Source organism: Rhinopithecus roxellana, chromosome 2 (genome assembly GCF_007565055.1).
Source record: "Rhinopithecus roxellana isolate Shanxi Qingling chromosome 2, ASM756505v1, whole genome shotgun sequence".
NCBI lineage: Eukaryota > Metazoa > Chordata > Mammalia > Primates > Cercopithecidae > Rhinopithecus > Rhinopithecus roxellana.
In genome coordinates, this window is record NC_044550.1 from 155142851 (window position 1) to 155168438 (window position 25588).

A 25588-nucleotide genomic window follows, 5' to 3' on the forward strand; every position below is an offset into this window, starting at 1 on the left:
ATAAGGAAGAAAATTATAATTAATTAGATTTGAGATAGGAGGCTGGCAGGGCTTGTTTTCTGGTCATGACCCTGCTGATCTGGTTGAAAGGATATGGTTGAAACAGAAGGCAGTGAAGACGCCAGCCAAAATAAGCAGATGGCCATGAAAGTGACCTCTAGTTGCCCTCACTACTCATTAGCATAAAGACATTCCCATGGGTGCCATGACAGTTTACACATGCCATGGCAACGGGCCATAGCAATGGCCCGCAAGTTACTGTGTATGGTTCTGGAAGCTCTCTGCCCCTTTTCCAGAATGTTCTGAATAATCCGCCTCTTAATTAGCATATAATTAAAAGTGGGTTTAAATACACCTGCCAACAGCTTATACATTGCTGACTCTGGGCACACTGCTTATGGGTTAGCCCTGCTCTGCCAGGAGCAGCTCTGGTTCAATAAACATTGCTTTCTCTCACCACTGGCTCACCCTTGAATTCTTTCCTGGGTGAAGTCAAGAACCCTCTCAGGTTGATCCCCAATTTTGAGGTTCACCTGTCCTGCATCAGACTCTCCTGCATCTTCTTTGAAGTCATAAGGGCTTGGCTTTGTCATCAGTGGAAATGTGCTCTTTGGTTTCTATCAGCCTGGGGCCCAAGCTGTTGGGCTTCTGCCTAGCAGTTAGCCAGCTCTCCAGGATTCTGAAACACGAAGTGTCTCTTTGTATGACTGCGCCAGCTCTCAGGAGAGTTTGTCATAATCGTCTCAGCCTTTGTTGCCCTGTTAACAATAAGGGTCTTTACTTAGGTATCCTTGGAGGAAACTTTGAATCTGGGGGGTGGGATTTTTGTCCCCTCTTTATGGATGCCTCTTTTATCCATGATTAAACTATAAAAGGATGATCAGTTTTGAGTGAAAGTTGAAGTAGGTATACCTTTGAAGATTTGGACTTTTGTATCTAAAAGTATTTTTTTAAGAGAACCCTCATCCTAAACAACTGTCCTGTTGGTACAAATGTGAAGATTTGGCTTAAAAGAAAAAAAAACTTACATAAATTGTTATCACAGAAAAAGAGAAACTAACCTAAGTGTTTTTCAAGTTCATGTGGTTTTAGATAATCTTTGGTAAATAAAAACCTACTTAAAGTTTGCTGATTTAATTAAACCAGGCACGTTTGCTGCATTGTCAACATTAAATACAGTGCACACACACAACTTCTTCTACCTAGACTTACTAATCTAAAAGCTTGTGTATGTTTAAGAGTGTAAAATTATAAATTCAACCTAAGAACAAAATAATAATAAGTTGCTTGATATATGAAAAACATGACAATTTAAAAAATTGAAAAGAGCCATATGTTGTACCTTTGTCTTTGTTTCTGTGTTTTTTTTTTTTTTTTTTGTTTTGATACTTGGCTGATTTGTCTATAAGAAAATAAGATAATGACTAGCTTTGTTTAATGTCTCATGAAGTCTTCATTAACAATTCAGACATAATTGTTAAAACCAAGTAGACTTAATAAATGTAAACAGGGCAAAAGTTTATAAATGACCCTTTCAACAATGATTATGTTTTATAAAATATGTGTACTTAAAACTAGTTTCCAAAATATTTTTTTGCAAGCTAAAACCTTAAAATTATACTTGGTTAAATTAAATGATTGACATTTGTTGAATATCATGATCATTTCCAAATAAGATGTAATACTGAAACATTAATTGCTGAATATAAGTTTAACCTTCTATTCTTTTGGCTTCCTATTACAGAATAACAAAAGATATTTGGATCTGTTAATAAATATGTCCTGTGCCACACCGAAAAATTGTTCAACAACGAAGCATATATATTTCTAGGAGTCATGAAATAATATATTCACAAATCCATAGAAGTTTATAATTGCTTATTTCCTGGCTTTCTAGTTTTTACTAGAAATTAAAGTCACTAAGAGTTAAGAATTCTGATACAAAAACTGCTAGAAATCATAAAGGAAATACCTCAGTATGAAACGCTATGATGAAGGTGAGATGTTATAAGGAATAAAGTTGTGTTTTTTGCTATCGTTGAGGAAAAGAATAATTTTGTTGGTTTTGAGGTTCAAAAGGTTGCTTCAGGATGAATCAATAAATAAAGGATAAAAACTGGATGGATATAAAATGTTAGAGAGAGAGAGAGAGAGCTAAAGAGAGGATCTAGTCAAACTGACTAAACTGAATGAATTTATTATAAATGTTTTAAAAATGACCCTTAATATCATAAGCAAACTGATGCAAAACTAGAATTTTGTCTTCTCAATTAAAAGGACAAAATTTTTTTGAGCACTGATCTGCTCTTGATAAGAGATTTATTGAAATGTTTTCCTTTTTCTTTTTCTTTTTGTTTTTTTTTGTTTGTTTGTTTGTTTTTGAGACATAGTCTTACTCTGTCACCCAGGCTGGAGTGCAGTGGTGTGATCTCTGCTCACTGCAACCTCCACTTCTTTGGGTTCAAGCAATTCTCCTGCCTCAGCCTCTTGAGTAGCTGGGATTACAGGCGTGCACCACCCTGCCCAGTTAATTTTTGTATTTTTAGTAGAGACGGAGTTTCACCATGTTGGCCAGGGTGGTCTCGAACTCCTTACCTCACGTGATCTACCTACCTTGGCCTCCCAAAGTTCTGGGATTACAGGTGTGAGGCACCGCCCCGGCCAAAGTGTTTTTCTTTATGCTTGAAGTAATTTGCCTAGAAAACAGAGATTTTGTGTTTAATTAAAATAATTTCCTGCCCTTCATATTGTCTTTATTGTCTTTGATTACTTAAGTAAACTAAGTGTTCTCAATATTAACAAAGCTAAAGTTTTTTTTTTTTAATCATGATGTAACTTTCTGTATTTGCCTTTGAAATCTTTTGTCGCTTTGGTGTTATTCCATGATCTATGATCGTGTTTTAATTAATAATTTTAACTTTTTGATATTTTCGAAAACTTCCCAAAATCAAATTTTTAATTAAATCTATTTGACCTTGAGCTGACTTTAGAATTTTCCAGATGGGTATCTGGAGGATTACAAAAGATTTGTTTTCTCTCCTTATAAAAAGAGAGATATTAAACCAATTAAGCTTATTTGATATATTAAAGTATACAGAAAACATAGTCAAAAACGATATTTAACCTTCCTGTTATATGAATGTATATCATTAATATAAGTGTTCTAAAAATTATATAAAATTACTAAAAATGTGATATGTTCTAATACATTATCAGTAATGATTCTAGTTAGCATGTTAAAATGTTGTATGTCATAGATATAACCAAATTCCTTGTCAATTTAATCACTATTTTAGTGAACTCTTATCAGATCCTTAACTATGGCCATTTTGAGCTGTCGTTATTCGCAGACAGCTGTTGTTTCTTCTGATTCTTTCTGAAGGAATTTACAATCAGCTACTGTCTAAAGTTGCTACTATTTTCAAACAGAGTCATAGAAAAAGCCTCTGCAAGTACTCTAAAACACAGATTCTCTAGTAACTTTAAGACCCTATAGCCAGGCTGGGTAAGAATTTCCAGAACTCCAATGAAGAAACTGATGGGTTCTTGAAAGTACTATCACAAAATCAAGCAGAATAAGAATTAATGACATGGGGCTAAACAAACTGATGAAGATAATTTTTTATGACTTTTGTCTGAACACTGATTATTCTTTAACATTATGCTTTGGCCGGGCGCAGGTGCCTCAAGCCTGTAATCCCAGCACTTTGGGAGGCCGAGACGGGTGGATCACGAGGTCAGGAGATCGAGACCATCCTGGCTAACACGGTGAAACCCCGTCTCTACTAAAAAAAATACAAAAACTAGCCGGGCGAGGTGGCGGGCGCCTGTAGTGCCAGCTCCTCGGGAGGCTGAGGCAGGAGAATGGCGTAAACCCAGGAGGCGGAGCTTGCAGTGAGCTGAGATCCGGCCACTGCACTCCAGTCCAGGGCGACAGAGTGAGACTCCGCCTCAAAAAACAAAAACAAAAACAAACAAAACAAAACAAACAAAAAAAACATTATGCTTTATAGATTTAACAAAAGTTTTCTGTTTTTTTCTCTTAGCGATGTATAGCTTAGCAAGTTAGTAAGGCGTACCTTAGTAAACATAAAGGAGATACTTATCTTTTTTTCTACCAGATCCCCCCCAAATTTAGAAACTGTCAGTGAGTATTCTTATTTTCATGGCAATATGACTGCCTACATGAGTTCAATAAGAATCTGTTCTCTTTACAACAGGACATAATTGGAAACACTGGTTATATTATTAAGGCTTTGACTGGAATATCACATTTCCAGATATGACTAGATAACGTTAAGGAACTAAGGTTGACTTTATGGAGCCAATGCTTATAAAGCTTTCTTGGAAAAGCTGGTCTGGTACCTGGCTTAAAAAGGCCATGCCAGATGTCTGAGCTACAGAGACGTGGGCTAATGATTAGGTATTATTTTATGTTTCTAAATTTGTGGTAATTTGTTACACAAGAATAAAAAGCTAATACAATAATATACAGCTTTCCAAGCCAATGAAAATAAGTGTTCCTACTTCTTTTGCACAATATTATATTTTTTGCTATTATTTTGATGTAGCAAAATATATTCGAACATATTCCTCTTTATAGAAAAAAAAAAAAAAGGCTCTTAGCTTTATAGCTGAGTAAGCAATGTCACTTTCCAACAGGCCCCAAACCCTCAGGATATTTTGGGAACTTCAAGAAGAGAGGAATTCACCAAATCTATAGGTATCCCAGATGAAGTCTAATGCTAAATCCTTGGCTTGGTTTCCTGACCTTTAGAGGCTTTTAAAGGTACAATCTGAGATTCCAGCAAAGTAGACTTTTAAAAAAGCCTAAATAATCCATCACTATTCTTGCTGCACTTATGTAAATAATCAGGGCAAGTTTAATGAGACTACATTATTTGACTAACAAATCAGTTTTATGTTGATTACCTTTGGTAAAAATGCAGTGACCATGTTGCAGGCCTTTTCCTTAGTTCAGCTAAAGACAGGGGTTCTCATCACATGACCGCTGAAAATATAAGCTTGCAGACAAATTGAAGGGTGCGCAGTGCAGGGTTTTATTGGGTGAAAAGGAAATAAAGGGGGGAACAGGGACTCTCTGTAAGGCCAGAGTTCCTCTAGTGTGCTTCCCACCTTGCACCTTGAATCCCAGGTCCCACACAGGAAGAGGAGGGGCCAGGCTCCTCTGGGCTGCAAACCATGTGAACTTCTGTGGCTCCACCCCAGTGCACATTCCCAATGCACAGGCCAGTTGGAATTTTGCCAGGGACCCCCCTCCCACCTGGCTGTCTCAATTTTAAAGAGAAAAAATTATATTTCAGGAGAAAACTATACTGTATCCATTATTAGATGGATACATTAGACCTACTCATTGTTTTTGAGGTTTTCTTTACCTATATAATAGTGACTAGATTGTAAATTCTAGTTTCCTCCAGCATCTGGCTATTAGTATCCAAACTAATATTTCCAATTTTCTCCCACTCTTCTGACTTGGAATCACCAAAAATTAAAAATGTCCTTTTCTGGAATTCCTGTAAGCTGAAACTGGACACTTTAATACAGACTTCAGCGAAGTCACTGTAACAGCTCATATGTGAACAACCTTTTCAACATGCAAATGGCAAACCAGGGTAACATGCCAGATTGTCACTGCCTGTCCCACTCCAGTTGGAGATTCTTTGAACCCAACATCTAGACATCTCAACCACTGCCGTCTGGACTCCAAGACTTAAAAGCAGAAGATGAGATTCCCATGTGAAAAATGTCCTCCCTACACTAGAGAAGAGGCAACATTCTTATCATCAAGGACAAGATAGATGAGGCTGAAGGAATTCTGTACAAACAAGCTTTGTTAAACTAACCCTTGCCATCCTGGCTACTTTACCCAATTAACCACCCTAGCCCAGGATGCTTTGCTTTATCACATGTTCACAGTTTGCTATACTTTGTTCAATCTTGTAACTGACTGTAACTGCTTCTTTGGGTCTTTGTTCCTTTATGAAGTTGCCAAGGCCAACAAAACTTATGTTACTCTCTCTTCTGTCAGTTTAATTCTGGAACTCAACCAGGCCCTTAAGAGGATGGAGGCGAGTTTTTCCCACAGCAGTTCTGAATGGGATGAAGTGAAAAATAAAATCTCCCCATTGCCACTACAGCACCTCCAGGTGAGTCCTGCAGCAGAAATACTGTTTAACTGTTTCTGCTTTTATTTTTTCTGATTATCATCTTTATCATTCAGTTTTATATGTTCATATCTGTGTGCTTTGATAATTATATATACATACTTTTGGTTATTATCTACTTATTCATTACACTGAAAAAAAAAGAGATCTACTCTACTTGCTCTATAATCTACATCCCCTTCCCTCCTACATTTTTTTGTTTTCTTGATTTGGTTTCTTATTGAAACTAGAAGTAGACTGACTGTAAATAAAAAGTAGTTTAAGCTTCAGGACCTTTAATCTCTCAGGCTCCTTCCAATGTTCTGGACCTAATTTTGTTAGGTCTCAGACTCCTTTCAATGTTCTGGACCTAATTTTGAATTTGCAATATGTACTCATGTTCTTTAAAGACAGCCTCCAAGTTAGATAAGCTCCAGCCATTCAAAATCTAAATCTGACCCATTAACCTTATAAAGTCAGTATAACAACATTAACAACATATAATCACCAGAAAATGGCCTACTCGATTGGGCAGCAAGATGGCTGAATAGGAACAGCTCCAGCCTCCAGCTCCCAGCATGAGCAACACAGAAGGTGGGTGATTTCTGCATTTCCAACTGAGGTACTGGGTTCTTCTCACTGGGGCATTTCGGACAGTTGGTGCAGGACAGTGGGTGCAGCCCAACGAGCGAGAGCCTAAGCAGGGTGAGGCATCGCCTCACTTGGGAAGCACAAGGGGGAAGGGAATTCCTTTTCCCAGCCAGGGGAAACTGTGACACACAACACCTGGAAAATCAGGTCACTCCCACCCTAATGCTGAGCTTTACCAAGGGTCTTAGCAAATGGCATACCAGGAGATTATATCCCGCACCTGGCTCGGAGGGTCCCATGCCCACAGATCCTCCCTCATTGCTAGCACAGCAGTCTGAGATCTAACTGCAAGGTGACAGCGAGGCTAGGGGAGGGGTGCCTGCCATTCCTGAGGCTTAAGTAGGTAAACAAAGCCGCTGGGAAGCTCGAACTGGGTGGAGCCCACCGCAGCTCAATTAGGCCTGCCTGCCTCTATAGACTCCACCTCTGGGGACAGGGCATAGCTAAACAAAAAGCAGCAGAAACCTCTGCAGATGTAAATGTCCCTGTCTGACACCTTTGAAGAGAGTAGTGACTCTCCTAGCATGGAGGTTGAGATCTGAGAAAGGACAGACTGCCTGCTCAAGTGGGTCCCTCACCCCCAAGTAGCCTAACTGGGAGACATCCCCCACTGGGGGTAGACTGACACCTTACACCTCCAGGTACACCTCTGAGACAAAGCTTCCAGAGGAGCAATCAGACAGCAACACTTGCTGTTCAGCAATATTCTCTCTTCTGCAGCCTCTGCTGCTGGTACCCAGGCAAACAGGGTCTGGAGTGTACCTCACGCAAACTCCAACAGACCTGCAGCTGAGGGTCCTGACTGTTAGAAGGAAAACTAACAAACAGAAAGGACATCCACACCAAAACCCCATCAGGTACTGTCACCATCATCAAAGACCAAAGGTAGATAAAACCACAAAGATGGGGAAAAAGCAGTGCAGAAAAGCTGAAAATTCAAAAAATCAGAGCACCTCTCCCCATCCAAAGGAATGCAGCTCCTGTCCAGCAATAGGACAAAGCTGGACGGAGAATGACTTTGATGAGTTGAGAGAAGAAGGCTTCAGTCGATCAAACTTCTCAGAGCTAAAGGAAGAACTACGAACCCAGCGCAAAGAAACTAAAAACCTTGAAAAAAGATTTGACGAATGGATAACTAGAATAACTAATGCAGAGAAGTCCATAAATGACCTGATAGAGATGAAAACCATGACACGAGAACTACGTGACAAATGCACAAGCTTCAGTAACTATCTCAATCAACTGGAAGAAATAGTATCAGTGATTGAAGATCAAATGAATGAAATGAAGTGAGAAGAGAAGTTTAGAGAAAAAAGAGTAAAAAGAAATGAACAAAGCCTCCAGGAAATATGGGATTATGTGAAAAAAACCAAATCTGCATCTGATTGGTGTACCTGAAAGTGACGGGCAGAATGGAACCAAGTTGGAAAACACTCTGCAGGATATTATCCCAGAGAACTTCCCCAACCCAGCAAAGCAGGCCAACATTCAGATTCAGGAAATACAGAGAATACCACAAAGATACTCCTTGAGAAGAACAACTCCAAGACACATAATTGTCAGATTCACCAAAGTTGAAATGAAGGAAAAAATGTTAAGGGCAGCCAGAGAGAAAGGTCGGGTTACCCAAAAGGGAAGCCCATCAGACTAACAGCAGATCTCTCGGCAGAAACTCTACAAGCCAGAAGAGAGTGGGGGCCAGTGTTCAACATTCCTAAAGAAAAGAATTTTCAACCCGGAATTTCATATCCAACCAAACTAAGTTTAATAAGTGAAGGAGAAATAAAATCCTTTGCAGACAAGCAAATGTTGAGAGATTTTGTCACCACCAGGCCTGCCCTACAAGAGCTCCTGAAGGAAGCACTAAACATGGAAAGGAACAACTGGTACCAGCCATTGCAAAAACATGCCAAAATGTAAAGACCATCAATGCTAGGAAGAAACTGCATCAACTAACGAGCAAAATAACCAGTTAATATCATAATGGCTGGATCAAGTTCACACTTAACAATATTAACCTTAAATGTTAATGGACTAAATGCTCCAATTAAAAGACACAGACTGGCAAACTGGATAAAGAGTCAAGAACCATCAGTCTGCTGTATTCAGGAGACCCATCTCACATGCAGAGACATACATAGGCTCAAAATAAAGGGATGGAGGAAGATCTACCAAGCAAATGGAGAACAAAAAAAAGCAGGGGTTGCAATCCTAGTCTCTGATAAAACAGACTTTAAACCATCAAAGATCAAAAGAGACAAAGAAGGCCATTACATAATGGTAAAGGGATCAATTCAACGGGAAGAGCTAACTCTCCTAAATATATATGCACCCAATACAGGAGCACCCAGATTCATAAAGCAAGTCCTTAGAGACTTACAAAGAGACTTAGACTCCCATACAATAATAATGGGAGACTTCAACACTCCACTGTCAACATTAGACAGATCAACGAGACAGAAAGTTAACAAGGATATCCAGGAATTGAACTCATCTCTGCACCAACCGGACCTAATAGACATCTATAGAACTCTCCACCCCAAATCAACAGAATATACATTCTTCTCAGCACCACATCGCACTTATTCCAAAATTGACCACATAATTGGAAGTAAAGCACTCCTCAGCAAATGTAAAAGAACAGAAATTATAACAAACTGTCTCTCAGACCACAGTGCAATCAAACTAGAACTCAGGACTAAGAAACTCAATCAAAACCGCTCAACTACATGGAAACTGAACAACCTGCTCCTGAATGACTACTGGGTACATAATGAAATGAAGGCAGAAATAAAGATGTTCTTTGAAACCAATGAGAACAAAGATACAACATACCAGAATCTCTGGGACACATTTAAAGCAGTGTGTAGAGGGAAATTTATAGCACTAAATGCCCACAAGAGAAAGCAGGAAAGATCTAAAATTGACACTCTAACATCACAATGAAAAGAACTAGAGAGGCAAGAGCAAACACATTCAAAAGCTAGCAGAAGGCAAGAAATAACTAAGATCAGAGCCGAACTGAAGGAGATAGAGACACAAAAAACCCTCCAAAAAATCAATGAATCCAGGAGTTGGTTTTTTGAAAAGATCAACAAAATTGATAGACTGCAAGAAGAAAAGAGAGAAGAATCAAATAGATGCAATAAAAAATGATAACGGGGATATCACCACCGACCCCACAGAAATACAAACTACCATCAGAGAATACTGTAAACACCTCTACACAAATAAAGTAAAGTAGAAAACCTAGAAGAAATGGGTAAATTCCTAGACATATACACTCTCCCAAGACTAAACCAGGAAGAAGTTGAGTCCCTGAATAGACTAATAGCAGGCTCTGAAATTGAGGCAATAATTAATAGTCTACCAACCAAAAAAAGTCCAGGACCAGATGGATTCACAGCCAAATTCTACCAGAGGTACAAGGAGGAGCTGGTACCATTCCTTCTGAAACTATTCCAATCAATAGATAAAGAGGGAGTCGTCCCTAACTCATTTTATGAGGCCAACATCATCCTGATACCAAAGCCTGGCAGAGACACAACAAAAAAAGAGAATTTTAGACCAATATCCCTGATGAACATCAATGCAAAACTCCTTAATAAAATACTGGCAAACCGAATCCAGCAGCACATCAAAAAGCTTATCCACCATGATCAAGTGGGTTTTAATCCCTGGGATGCAAGGCTGGTTCAACATACACAAATCAATAAATGTAATCCAGCATATAAACAGAACCAAAGACAAAAACCACATGATTATCTCAACAGATGCAGAAAAGGCCTTTGACAAAATTCAACAGCTCTTCATGCTAAAAACTCTCAAAAAATTCGGTATTGATGGAACGTATCTCAAACTAGTAAGAGCTATTTATGACAAACCCACAGCCAATATCATACTGAATGGGCAAAAACTGGAAGCATTCCCCCTTGAAAACTGGCACAAGACAGGGATGCCCTCTCTCACCACTCCTATTCAACATAGTGTTGGAAGTTCTGGCCAGGGCAATCAGGCAAGAGAAAGAAATAAAGGGTATTCAATTAAGAAAAGAAGAAGTCAAATTGTCCCTGTTTGCGGATGACATGATTGTATATTTAGAAAACCATATCATCTCAGCCCAAAATCTCCTTAAGCTGATAAGCAACTTCAGCAAAGTCTCAGGATACAAAATCAATGTGCAAAAATCACAAGCATTCTTATACACCAATAACAGACAGACAGCCAAATCATGAATGAACTCCCATTCACAATTGCTTCAAAGAGAATAAAATACCTAGGAATCCAACTTACAAGGGATGTTAAGGACCTCTTAAAGAACTACAAACCACTGCTCAATGAAATCAAAGAGGACACAAACAAATGGAAGAACATTCCATGCTCAATGGATAGGAAGAATCAATATCATGAAAATGGCCATACTCCCCAAGGTTATTTATAGATTCAATGCCATCCACATTAAGCTACCAATGAGTTTCTTCACAGAATTGGGAAAAAAACTATTTTAAAGTTCACATGGAACCAAAAAAGAGCCCACATTGTCAAGACAATCCTAAGTCAAAAGAACAAAGCTGGAGACATCACACTACCTGACTTCAAACTATACTACAAGGCTACAGTAAACAGCATGGTACTGGTAGCAAAACAGAGATATAGACCAGTGGAACAGAACAGAGCCCTCAGAAATAATATCACACATCTACAACCATCTGATCTTTGACAAACCTGACAAAAACAAGAAATGGGGAAAGGAGTCCCTATTTAATAAATGGTGCTGGGAAAACTGGCTAGCCATAAGTAGAAAGTTGAAACTGGATCCCTTCCTTACTTCTTACACAAAAATTAATTCAAGATGGATTAGAGACTTAAATGTTAGACCTAAAACCATAAAAATCCTAGAAGAAAACCTAGGCAATACCATTCAGGATATAGGCATGGGCAAGGACTTCATGTCTAAAACACCAAAAGCAATGGCAACAAAAGCCAAAATTGACAAATGGGATCTAATTAAACTAAAGAGCTTCTGCACAGCTAAAGAAACTACTGGCAGAGTGAACAGACAACCTACAGAATGGGAGAAAATTTTTGAAATCTACTCATCTGACAAAGGGCTAATATCCAGAACCTACAAAGAACTCAAACAAATTTACAAAAAAAAAAAAAAAAAACCCATCAAAAAGTGGGCAAAGGAAACAAACAGACACTTCTCAAAAGAAGACATTTATGCAGCCAACAGACACATGAAAAAATGCTCATCATCATTAACCATCAGAGAAATGCAAATCAAAACCACAATGAGATACCATCTCACACCAGTTAGAATGGCAATCATTAAAAAGTCAGGACACAACAGGTGCTGGAGAGGATGTGGACAAATAGGAACACTTTTACACTGTTATTGAAACTGTAAACTAGTTCAACCATTGTGGAAGACAGTGTGGTGATTCCTCAGGGATCTAGAACTAGAAATACCATTTGACTCAGCCATCCCATTACTGGGTATATACCCAAAGGATCATAAATCATGCTGCTATAAAGACACATGCACACATATGTTTATTGTGGCACTATTCACAATAGGAAAGACTTGGAACCAACCCAAATGTCCATCAATGACAGACTGGATTAAGAAAATGTGGCACATATACACCATGGAATACTATACAGCCATAAAAAGGATAGTATAGTCCCCTTTGTGGGGACATGGATGCAGCTGGAAACCATCATTCTCAGCAAACTATCACAATAACAGAAAACCAAATACCGCATGTTCTCACTCATAGGTGGGAATTGAACAATGAGATCACTTGGACACAGGAAGGGAAACATCACACACCAGGGCCTGTTGTGAGGTGGGGGTAGGGAGTAGGGATAGCATTAGGAGATATACCTAATGTAAATGATGAGTTAATGGGTGCAGCAAACCAACATGGCACATGTATACATATATAACAAACCTGCACGTTGTGCACATGTACCCTAGAACATAAAGTGTAAAAAAAAAAAAAAAAAGATATAATCACCATAATATAATGGGGATGGTAATAAACTCTACTTCTTATTTCATCACCTTGAAAGTGTGCCTGTGGACTCCCATTGTGAAAAATAAGTTGGTTAGCACATTGCCAATTCTTTCTCTTTACTCCATACCACCACTCCTGACTTCTATCAGCTACCTCACAAGCACATCCTCTTTACTGAATACAAGGAAAGCATCTATGCTTTGTCCATGATTTGATTCTAAAATTTTTAAGCCATTAAAAGCTTTTGCAATGTTATGTTTATATGAATATAATTTTTTACTGATATGGTTTGGCTGTGTCCCCACCCAAATCTCAGCTTGAATTGTAGCACCCATAATCCCCACATGTTGTGGGAGGGACCCAATGGGAGGCAATTAAATCATGGTGGCGGGTTTTCCCATGCTGTTCTCATGGCAGTGAGTTAGTTCTCATGACAGTGAGTTAGTTCTCATGAAAACTGATGGTTTTATAAAGGGCAATTCCCCTGCACAAGCTCCCTTGTCTGCCATCATGTAAGACATGTCTTTGCTCCTCCTTCACCTTCTGCCATAATTGTGAGGCCTCTCCAGTCATGTGGATCTGTGAGTTCATGAAACCTCTTTTTCTTTATAATTTACCCAGTCTCAGGAATTTCTTCATAGCAGTATAAACATGGACTAATACAGTAAATTGGTACTGGTAGAGTGGGGCATTGCTATTAAGATACCCGAAAATGTGGAAGCAACTTTGGAACTGGGTAACAGGCAGATGCTAGAACAGTTTGGAGGGCTCAGATGAAGACATGAAGATGTGGGAAAGTTTGGAGCTTCCTAGTGACTTGTGAATGGTTTTGACCAAAAAGTCCAGGCTGAGGTGGTCTCAGATGGTGATGAGAAACTTGTCGGGAACTGGAGTAGAGGTCACCTGTGCTATACAAAGAGACTGGCGTCATTTTGCCCCTGCCCTAGAGATCTGTGGAACTTAGAATTTGAGAGAGATTATTTAGGATATCTGGAAGAAGACATTTCTAAGTGGCAAAGTATTCAGGAGGAAGCAAAGCATAAAAGTTTGAAATATTTGCAGCCTGATGATGCGGAAGAAAAGAAAAACCCATTTTCTGGGGAGAAATTCAAGCCCACTGCAGAAATTTGCATAAGTAACGTGGAGCCAAATGTTAATCAGCAAGACAATGGGGAAAATGTCTCCAGGGCATGGCAGAGACCTTCATGCCTCCCACCACAGACCCAGAGGACTAGGAGGGAAAAATGCTTTCCTGGGTCAGGCCTAGGGCATTGCTGCTTTGTGTGGTCTCAGGACGCCATGGCCAAAAGGAGCCAACATATAGCTCAGACCATTGCTTCAGAGGATGCAAGCCCCAAGTCTTGGTGGTTTCCACGTGGTGCTAAGCCTTTGGGTGCACAGAAGTGAGGAATTTAGGTTTGGGAACCTCCACCTAGATTTCAGAGGATGTATAGAAACACCTGGTTGTCCAGCGAGAACCTCTGCTAGGGCAGTTGCAGAAGGGAAATGGGGGGTGGGAGCCCCCGCACAGAGTCCCCACTGGGACACTCCCTTGTGGAGCTGTGAGAAGAGGGCCAGTGTCCTCCAGACACGAGAATGGTAGATCCACCAACAGCTTACATTGTGCGCCTGGAAAAGCCATAGACACTTAATGTCAGCCTGTGAAAGCAGCCAGGAGGAGAGCTATACCCTGCAAAGTCATAGGACCAGAGCTGCCCAAGACTGTGGGAACCCACCTCTTGCATCAGTGTGACCTGGATGTGAGACATGGAGTCAAAGTAGATCACTTGGAGTTTTAAGATTTGACTGTACCACTGGATTTTGGACTTGCATGAGGCCTGTAGGCCCTTCATTTTGTCCAATTTCTCCCATTTGGAGTGGGTGTATTTAACCAATGTCTGTACCACTATTGTATCTAGGAAGTAACCAACTTCCTTTTGATTTTGCAAGCTCATAGGCAGAAGGGACTTGACTCATCTTAGATGAGAGTTTAGACTGTGGACTTTTGAGTTAATGCTGAAACAAGTCAAGATTTTGGGGGACTGTTGGGAAGGCATGATTGGTTTTGAAATGTGAGCACATGAGATTTGGGAAGGGCCAGAAGTGGAATGATATGGTTTGACTGTGTCCTCACCCAAATCTCATCTTGAATTGTAGCTCCTATAATCGCCATGTGTTGTGGGAGGGATCTGGTGGGAGATCATTGAATCATGGGGGCAGGCCTTTCCCATGGTGTTCTCATGATAGTGAATAAGTCTCATGAGATCTGATGGTTTTGTAAAGGGCAGTTCTCCTGCACATGCTCTTTGCCTGCCACCATGTAAGATGTGCCTTTGCTCCTCCTTCACCTTCCACCATGATTGTGAGGCCTCCCTAGCCATACGAAACTGTGAGTCCATTAAACCTCTTTTCTTTATAAATTACCCAGTCTCTGGTATTTCTTCATAGCAATATGGAAATGACTAACACATGTACTGAGCCAAGTAGTTTGGTTAGACCCAAGGAGATGAAGTCACTGGTGAAAATATCAGAGTAGGAAAGTGACTTAGGCCTAGGTTTGAGATCTGGTGTTTTCCTTCACTAGCTGTGTGAAGGAAAGTCATTCGTTATCTCTGTGCCTCAGTTTCCTTTTCTATAAAATAGAAATCCTGTATGTGTGTGCAAAGTGCTTAGTACACTGCTTAGCATATAGTGAACACTCAATACACCTCATTGTTGTTATTAATATTATTGATCTTCTGTGTCTCCATTTCCTAATCAGATTTTTCTCATAGTCCCTTTTTTATTTTAACTTTTATTTTAGATACAGGGAGCATATGTGCCAATTTGTTACATGGGAATATTGTGTGATCCTGGAGTTTGGAGTATGGATCCGTTCACTCTGGTAGTGAGCATAGTACCCATTAGGCAGTTTTGTTTTTTTTAACTCATCCCCTCCTCCACCCTCTAGTAGTCTGAGTGTCTATTGTTCCCATATTTATGTCCATGTGTGCTCAATGCTTAGCTACCACATATAACTGAGAACATGCAGTATTTGGTTTTCTGTTCTTGCATTAATTTGTTTAGGATTAGGGCCTCCAGCTCCCTCCATGTTGCTACAAAGAACATGATTTCATTCTTTTTTTATGTCTGCATGGTATGGTATTCTGTGGTGTACATGTAGCACATTTTGTTTTTTCTTTCTTTCTTTCTTTTTTTCTTTTTTTTTTTCTTCTTTTTTTTTTTTTTAGAGAGAGAGAGAGAGAGAAGAGAGAGAGAGAGAGAGAGCGCCTCTTTCTTTTTTTTTTTTTTTTGAGACAGAGTTTTGCTTTGTCTCATAGTTTGGAGTGCAGTGACAAAATCTTGGCTCACTGCAACATCCACTTTCCAGATTCAAGTCATTCTTGCTCCCCAGCCTCCTGAGGCTTGCTCACAGCCTCCTGAGGGATGTGAGCTTACAATTCACACCTGTAAGCTGGGATTACAGGTGTGAACCACCATGCCCAGCTAATTTTTATATTTTTAGTAGATATGAGGTTTCTCCATGTTGACCAGGCTGGTCTTGAACTTCTGACCTCAAGTGATCCACCTGTCTCCCAAAGTGCTGAGATTACAGGCACGAGCCACCGTGACCAGCCTGTAGCTCTGTTTTCAGTTTTTGTTTTTTGTTTTTTTTTTTTTTTTAGAAATCTCCAGACTGCTTCCCACAGTGGGTGTACTAATTTACATTTCCACCAACAGTGAATAAGTGTTCCCTTTCTACTGCAGCCTCACCAGCAACTGTTGTTGCCTGGCCTTTTAATAATAGTCATTCTGACTGATGTGAGATGGTATCTCGTTGTGGTTTTGATTTGCTTTTCTCTGATGATTAGTGATGCTGAGCATTTTTCCGTATGTTTTCTGGCTGTATGTCTTCTTTTAAGAAGTGTCCGTTCATGTTCTTTGCCCATTTTTTATTGGGGCTATATGTTTTTTACTTGTTGATTTTTTAAATTTCCCTATGAACTCTGAATATTAAACTTTTGTTGGATGTGTAGTTTGTGAATGTTTTCTCCCATTCTGTAGGTTGTCTGTTTGCTCTATTGATAGTTTCTCTTACTGTGTGGAAGCTCTTTAGTTTAACTAGTTGCCACTTGTCTATTTTTGTTTTCATTGCAATTGCTTTTGGGGACTTAGCCAAAAATTATTTGCCAAGGCCGGTGTCAAGGAGAGTATTTTTTAGGTTGTCTTCCAGGATTTTTAGTTTGAGGTTTTACATTTAAATCTTTAATGCCGTTTGAGTTAATTTTTTTATATAGTAAAAGGAAGGGGGTTTTAATCTCTGCATATGGATAGACAGTTATCCCAGCACCATTTACTGAATAGGGAGTCCTTTGGTCATTGTTTCTTTTTGTCAGCATTCTTGAAGATGAGATGGTTGTACTTGTGCAGTTTTATTTCTGAATTTTACATTTTGCTCCATTGGCCAATGTGTCTGTTTTTGTACCAGCACCAACCTGTTTTGGTTACTGTGGCTTTATAGTATAGCTTGAGGTCAAATAGTGTAATGTCTCCAGCTTTGTTCTTTTTGCTTAGGATTGCTTTGGCTCTTCGGGCGGGCTCTTTTTTGGTTCCATATACATTTTAGAATAGTTTTTTTCCCCTAAATCTGTGAATAATAATATTGGTAGTTTGATAAGAATAGCATTGAATCTATAAATTGCTTTCAGCAGTATAGCCATTTTTATACTGATTCTTCCAATCTGTGCACATGGAATGTTTTTCCATTTATTTGAGTGGTCTCTGTTTTCTTTCAGAAGTGTTTTGTAGTTCTCCTTGAAGAGATCTTTCACCTCCTTTGTTAGCTGTATGTCTAGGCATTTCATTTTCTTTGTGGGTATTGTAAGTGAGACCATGTTCTTGATTTGGCACTCAGGCTGGACATTGTTGATGTGTAGAAATGCTACTGATTTTTTACATTGATTTTGTATCCTGAAACTTTACTAAATTGACTTATCAATTCTAGGACCTTTTTGGCAGAGTCTTCAGGATTTTCTAGGTATAGAATCATGTCATCAGCAAAGGGAGATAGCTTTTCTATTTGAATGCTTTTTGTTTCTTTCTCTTGCCTGATTGCTCTGGCTAGGACTTCCAGTGCTATGCTGAACATGAGCAGTGAGAGTGGGCATCCTTGTCTTGTTCCAGTTTTCAAAGGGAATGGTTTGAGCTTTTGCCCCTTTGGTATGATATTGGCTGTGGATTTGTCATAGATGGCCTCTGATTATTTGAGGTATGTTCCTTTAATCCCCAGGATGTTGAGAGTTTGTATCATGAAGGGATGCTGGAATTTATTGAAAGCTTTTTCTGTGTTTATCGAGATGATTGAAGTTCTGTGGAATTTTTTCTACTTATTCCTTCAGCTCTTTTATTGAATTTTCTATTTTGGCAATAATTGGGAAAACTTTTACTGATGCATAATAGTTGTATATAGTCTTTGGTAGAAGTGATCATTTAATACATCCGTATAATTTGTGTGGTCTCTGATTTCTCCATGTACTTGGGATACCCATCACCTTTCAAAAATTCCTTCCTATTCTTTCATTCTTTTTCGGAGTAGCTTGTTCTATTATTTTATGGCTGCAATGTCTTCTCACATCTTTTTGAGGAGATGAATTCAATCTTTTAAAGTTCTCTTCTCTTCCCCAAATCAACTATGTCCTTTGTGGCGGGCTCCTCTGTGTGTATCCTGCCTGCTCCCTTTCTTTTGTGCTATTGATTCCCCAGAGTGCCTGGGTGATCTTGGCCTGTGCTTTCAATTGATCAATAAAGGACCAACCTGATGAACAGAGGTGGCCCTATGGGTTCTGCCATGCTTGTGTGGCTGTGTGTGGTCTCTCAGCTTCCCCAACAAGTGGAAGATTGACTGAGTTTTCCACTTGGGAATGGGGCCTCTCAACCAGCAGGCTTGATGCCAGTCTGTACACACCAAGACAGACAGAGGAGGTAAAGATTCTTGCACATGTAAACTCCACCAACACCTACAATTAGAAAGTTTGCCTTTCTCAGGAGTGTCTTTCTGTTTCTTTAGAAAGCAGAATTCCAAGGTCAGTCTTAGAAAAAAATGATGCTACTGCTTGGGTGAGGGTAGAGGGAATGATGTCAGGGGCACTGATGCCAGGCAGTTCTGCAGACATTTTTCAAAAACTTTTTATTTTAAAATCATTTTAGTTGTATCAAAGAGCTCCAGAGATTGCACAGAAGAGTTCTTATATACCCTTCACTCACCTCCCTCTAATTCCAGTATCTTACATAACCATGGCACATTTGTCAAAACTAAGAAATTAGCATTGAGACGTTACTATGAACTAAATTATAGACTCATATGTATTTCACCAGTTTTTCCACTAATGCACTTTCTCTGTGGCATGATCCAATGCAGGACACCTCATCGCATTTAACTGTCAGGTGTCCTTCATCTCTTGTCATCTGTGTAATTTCTTGTTTTGTTGTCTTATATCTCTCATGATTTTGATACTTTTGGTGAGTGATGGTCAGGTATTTTGTAAAATGTTCTTCAGTTGAGGTTTATCTGATGTGTTTTCATTAAGAAATGAAGTTGTGGATGTTTTGGAAGTGTATGACAGAACGGAAGTGCCCTTCTCATCATATCTTTTCAGAGAATAGATGATATCAACGTGACTTTGTCTGTCAATGGTATCTTTGATCACTTGGTTAGGTGGGGTCTTCTGGGTTTCTCTACCGTAACATTACTTGTTTTCTTTTTCCATGCTCTATTCATCAGAGGTGAGTGTCTGAGTTCAGCCCATAGGGTTCCAGGATGACTACCATGCTTTTTCCCTGTACATCCCCCTGGCGGCTCCTGATTGGTAGATGGATTGGTTCCCCAGCCAAGTTGGGTAATGAGTGCATTTTCTGAGACCTTGGACGTGGAAGACACAGTAGACTGTCTCTCTCTCTCTCTCTCTCTCTCTCTCTCTCTTCTCTCTCTCTCTCTCTCTCTCTCTCTTTCTCTCTCTCGCTCTTGCTCTCGCTCTCTCTCTGTCTCCAGGTGCCTAATTTTTGGAATTAGATACCCACTGAGGGCACTTTTTCAGTTCATCATGTACAGAAAGCTACTCTCTGGTATGAGAGAATGGGTCTGAGTTTCCACCTTTGTGAAAAGGTGATAACAATATTGGCCTTGCAGAAACCTGAGGATCAAATGAGATGATCCAGGCAGAGCATGTGGCCCAGGGCCCGGCATGTGGTTGGTTCTCAATAAACATCAGTTTCCCTTGGTCCAGGCTCTTCATGGGTCCTCCACCTCTGATGTGCTGAAGCCTGGCAAGTTATAGCCACCATACAGCGTAAATGACTATAAGCTAACTGTTCACAGAAGGGGATTTTATGTGATGAAGCAATAAGAGAACACAAAGTTATCATTTCTGTGCCTTTTGTCTCTCTTTGGTAAATCAAAGCTAGAGAGGTCTATGTGGGCACCATTGCTAACAGAACTGTAATGATTTCTCTCAAATCCAATGAAGTCTCAGTTTCCCTCTGTTAAGAGCTATGTGTTTAGCCAACATGTCTTCTCCTCTTTCCTTACAGAACTTCAATGTTGGCCACGTGCATCTCTCATTTCCACATCACACAGGGCAAGGGGGGCCGATCTCCTGGTTCAGAGAGTGGATTGTAATTGGCATAAACCAATCATAGCAATCCCAATCCCCGTGCCTATGACTGGTTCAGGACGGGCATGTGACCCACATTTGACCAGTGAGTTATAAGGGAAAGTCTGGGGCACTCTGGGACAAACTTCTCTTCTTTGAGAGAGATCCGTAGGAAGGCAGAGCCCTTTCTATGTGCCCTGAGTGCTCTTGTGTCTGGATAGTATGTGCATGTCTGTGGCACCACCTAAAACCATGAGGGCTGCCAGCTTGAAGACAATGCCAGCACATTAAGGACATCACTGCAGTGAGATGGACCAACCTGGGCTCCGATGGTGTTGATCTAAACCCCATTCCATGCCATGGATTTTCCCTCCCTTGGACTCATTGTTTTGTTGCTGTTGTTTGTTTGTTTGTTTGTTTAGAGATCAGGTCTTGCTGTGTTGCCAAGCCTGCAGTGCAGTGGCGTGATCATAGCTCAGTGTAGCCTCAATCTCCTATGCTCAAGTGATATTCCTGCCTCAGCCTCCCAAGCAACTGAAACTACAGATGCATGCCGCTGTGTCCGGCTAATTTTTAAATTTTCTTTTTGTAGGAGATGAGGTCTTAATTTGTTGCCCAGGGTGGTCTTGAACTCCTGGCCTCAAGGGATCCTCTTGCCTAGGCCTCCCAACATGCTGAGGTTACAAGGGTTGAGCCATTGTGCCTAGCTGGACTCCTTATTAAGTGGGATAACACTTATTCTCTTCTAAGGCAGTCGGAGTTGGGTTTTCCATTGCTTGTAGCAGAAAGCAAATAGATACAGTATACCTTTAGAAAAATCCTCTTGCAAACAAGCAATCTTTTCAGAAGACCTCAGTGGAGACTCTTACTAAGATCTCCTTTCAGCAAGGCTGATGTTTTTATCTGAGAGGTAAAGTATGAGAATCAGGGAGTGAAGGGGAAGAAGAGGCAGGGTATGGGCGTTGGGCAGAGGGAAAGCCAACTCCCTAAGAAGAGAAGCAGATTGGGAGAAAAGAGCTCAACCCAAAGCTTCTAAAGCTTTTATTGCTCTTGCAAGAGAGATGAAGGACATGTCTCACAGAGCGTATATTGCATGTCAGGCAATAGGAGCTCTAAATACATGATTTTATTTAATCTGTATGCTGGTTTTCTAACATATTATTACTGGGGCTCAGAAATCTCAAGTTACTGGTCCAAGGTAACACAGCCAGATCATTCTGACGCTAAAGTCCTGCTCCTTTCCTTTATCACCTGAATCCAACCTTCAAGTTCTCCAGAAATGTGTCAAATCCATCTGTTTGAGAGCCACTGTGATGTAGTGGTAGGTCACGGTGATGTGCTCTATATCACTGATCCATCTACATCTTCAGGTTTCCCCCACTGAGCCACCCTGCCATAGTGTCTCTCCTGGATTGCTGTTTCATCTATCCAACTGATATCCTCCCAGTTTCTACCCTTGTCCCTACCCCTACCCCATTGTCTTTTGTCTACACAGTAGCCACTCCCCTCCTGAAACAGTTCAAGGGCATCTCATCACACAAATCCAAACTCTTCCCTGGGGTTCCCTAGGACTTCTATAATCTGGTCCTGCTTGGCTCAGCAGCCACATCTGTACCAATTTTCAGTCAACTCACTAAGTTCCAGCACCTTGGCCTCCTTACTGTTCTTGGAAGAACTGAGGGTAACTCTGAACTCAGGGCCCTTTGCCTGTTGGTCTTCTTTGCCTGGAATGCATCCTTCATCATCTTTTTTCCATCTTGCTGGTCTTGGCAAAGGAGGCGTTCATTGAGCACACTAAGGTAGCTCCCCTCTCTGGGTCGCCTTGTTATTTTGTGGGCAGGTGGGTCAGTGTCAAGATCTTAGTAACATCCAGAGCCCTCCAAGATGGAGGCTTGGAGGGCTCTGGGGCTAATACTTCAGAGGTATAGACATAAAATGTCATATAGAAAAGCATATCCACCAATACATTCTTGTCATGACCACAAAGAGTGAGTGGGGAAACTGTATGGAAGAAGATGTCTAGAAGGCAAGTGAATACATTCTGGGTTATTTGATTTTGGTTTCTGTGAGAGAATAAGACTCTCTGACAGCTTAGAAGGGTATCTCTGCACATTTTCCTCTGCCAGGCATGTCTGCACCTTACTCATTTCTCCCACAATGAAAGAGAAATGTCCCTTCTGATAGGTCTGAACCTGAGCCATTGATGGGGCCACTATTACTAATGGATTGGGCTGCTGTGCTTGGTACCCTTGAGTCTGCTGGTACCAAGGTGAAATTTCAGGAAGATTCCAGGGCCTTGCTAAGGCTTTGGTACTGTGCTTCTTGCTTTGACTTGACCTTCAATATGATATAGTCATTTTGATTCCTATTTTGAGGTTTTCCTAACTCTCTGGGGAACATGGTGTGGTGGTGGGGAACAGAAGAGAGCTTTGAGACAGATGGAGAAAGCTGATTGGTCAGGCAGGACTCAGGTTTCTCTTGGTCTTGGCCACAACTCTGTTAGAGAACTTCCCAACCTCACTCTTAATTGTTAAGGATTAAAAATCTGATGCGTGTCTTAGTCTGTTTAGGCTGCTATAACAAAATATCATAAACTGAGTAGTTTATAAACAGCAGAAATTTGCTTCTCACAGTACTGGGGGCTGGGAAGTCCAGGATTATGGCTGATTTGGTGTCTTGGCAGGATCTGCTTTTTGATACCTTTTCCGTGTCCTCACATGGTAGAAGGGGTGAGACAGTTCTCTGGGACCTCTTAGGGCATTAATTCTGTTTATGAGGGCTCCACCCTTATAGCCCAATCACCTCCCAAAGACCCTACTTCTCAACATCATCACCCTGGAGGTTGACATGTCAACATATGAAATTTAAAAGGACACAAATATTCAGACTAAAGCAATGTGTGAAATTAATTTCTATTTAGAAAATGCTATTGAATTAAGCACAGAAGGTGGTTGCACAAATGGATTTTTAGAAATAGGATGATGCAACGATGGCAGCTATGTTGCCTGGGAGAGGCTCATGTGTGACTCGCCACTCTCCCTGCTAGGTGGAAAGAATTAGAAAACGTGTGTTGAGAGTGGCAGGGGATAAACATGAAATGCAGAAACACCAACAGGGAAATCCATTAATCATGTTTGTCTGTGATCACCCAGGAAGAAACAGATATCTGTTCTTTGTGGCAGTCGCTAATGGAAGAGACTGTGCTGTGATTTCATGTTTGAGATTGGAAGAGGCAAGGGGACAGATAGCAAATGATGCCACAGGAGAGGCACAGTGCGTGGGCTGAATCATCAAAGTGACATGTGTTTGCTAAATGTGGCTCAAGTTAGGGGCTGGGGTGGGCATGTCTGTGCAACTTCTATATCCACTGAGGACCCGCCTTGAGGCAGCTCTGTGCTGGGGGCTGCCTGTGCACAGCCCACCCTATGGAGCCCACAGCCTCCAGGGGGGAGAAGTGGGGCACAAAACCATCAACTGGGCAGTGTGACAAGTGCTGTGGAAACCAAACTACATGAAGCAGAGACTGTGTAGCGGACTTGTGGGAGGGCCTGGTTACATGGGAGGAGGGTCACAAGAAGAGGGTGACTGATATGATTTGGATTTACGTTCCACCCAAATCTTATTTATTTATTTATTTATTTATTTATTTATTTATTTATTTATTTGAGACAGAATGTCACTTTGTCACCCAGGGTGGAGTGCAGTGGCGTGATCTCGGCTCACTGCCATGTCTGTCTTCTGAGTTGAAGCAATTCTTCTGCCTCAGCCTCCTGCGTAGCTGGGATTACAGCATGTGCCACCACTCCCAGCTAATTTTTTTGTATTTTTAGTACAGATGAGGTTTTACCATGTTGGCTAGGTTGGTCTTGAACTCCTGACCTCAGGTGATCCTCAGGCCTCCCACATTGCTGGGATTATAGGCGTGAGCCACAGGACTGGCCCGAATCTCATTTGAAATTGTAATTCCTGATATAGGGGGAGGGGCCTGGCAGGAGGTGACTGGATCCTGGGGGTGGATTTCCCTCCAGCTATTCTCCTGATAGTGAATTATCTCACAAGATCTGGTTGTTTAAAAGTGTGTAGCATCTCCTGCTTTACTCTTTCTTTCTTTTTCTCCAGCCATGTAAGACGTGTCTGCTTCCCCTTTACCTTCTGCCATGATTCCAAGTTTTCTGAGGCCTCCCCAGCCAGGCTTCCTGTACAGCCTATGGAACTGTGAGTCAATTACATCTCTTTTCTTTATAAATTACCCAGTCTTAGATAGTTCCTTATAGCAATGTGAGAACGGACTAATACAGAGACTTTCAATAATACTGACCTGGGAAATGTTATTGGTTAAGGCTCCAGTTTGGAAAAAGCTCAAGGGTCAACTGGTGAGGGCAAATTGACCATACATTCCCCTGCAAATTCTTCCCCCTGGGAACCCACAGGGCTGAATTGCCAAACTCTGAGACCCACTGGCTTTTGCAGATGAGCGAAGCAAATGTGCATTTGCCATCCTCCCATTTAGTGTCCCAGATGTGTCTTCTAGATCAAGGCTCTGCAACTTGTTCTCTAAAGGGCCAGGCGGTAAATATTTTCAGCATTGTGGGCCACAGGGTCTCTGTTGCAGCTGCTCAGCACTGCAGTTGTAGCAAGAGAACAACCATAGATATACAGAAATCAACAGGCATGGTGGTCTGGCCACAGACAGAAGTTCTGGATCCTTGCTACTCACAGCATGGACCCTGACTTGGTATTGTCAGCATGTCCTGGTGCACCACTGGTCTGCAGCTGGTCCTGGTGCACCTGAATTTCCATTCATAAGGTAAATCCTAACACAAATTCTTGCGTGGGAATGGATTTCTTTAATCAGATTGCTTTCTTGGCAGTGCTCTACTGGAAGTGGGGGTTCGGATGAAGGAAGGGCGAAACTCATTTGGAACTTGGAGATCACGGAAAGGTGGCTCTGAAGGGGGTGAATGGGGACTGGGCATACCACTGGAGGGTAGCCCCTGGGAAAACACTGGGACCTGTGGAGGAAAAAGCTCTGGGAAGTGACAGTGGAGCCAGGTGGAAGACAGGAGGGTGTCAGAAGTAAGTCGTCCCTAAGCAGAGAGTTTGTTGATTGCTCCTTTAGAAG

At 40.9% G+C, this 25588-nt stretch overlaps 1 long non-coding RNA gene across 1 annotated transcript; it reads left to right on the forward strand.

The window, feature by feature from the left end:
• The first annotated feature begins 1789 nt into the window (after window positions 1-1789).
• Window positions 1790-24632, forward strand: LOC115894341. Its single transcript, XR_004054450.1, has 3 exons — window positions 1790-1997; window positions 6050-6167; window positions 24586-24632. It is a non-coding gene; the product is annotated as an uncharacterized LOC115894341 (long non-coding RNA).
• The last annotated feature ends 956 nt before the right edge of the window (window positions 24633-25588 follow it).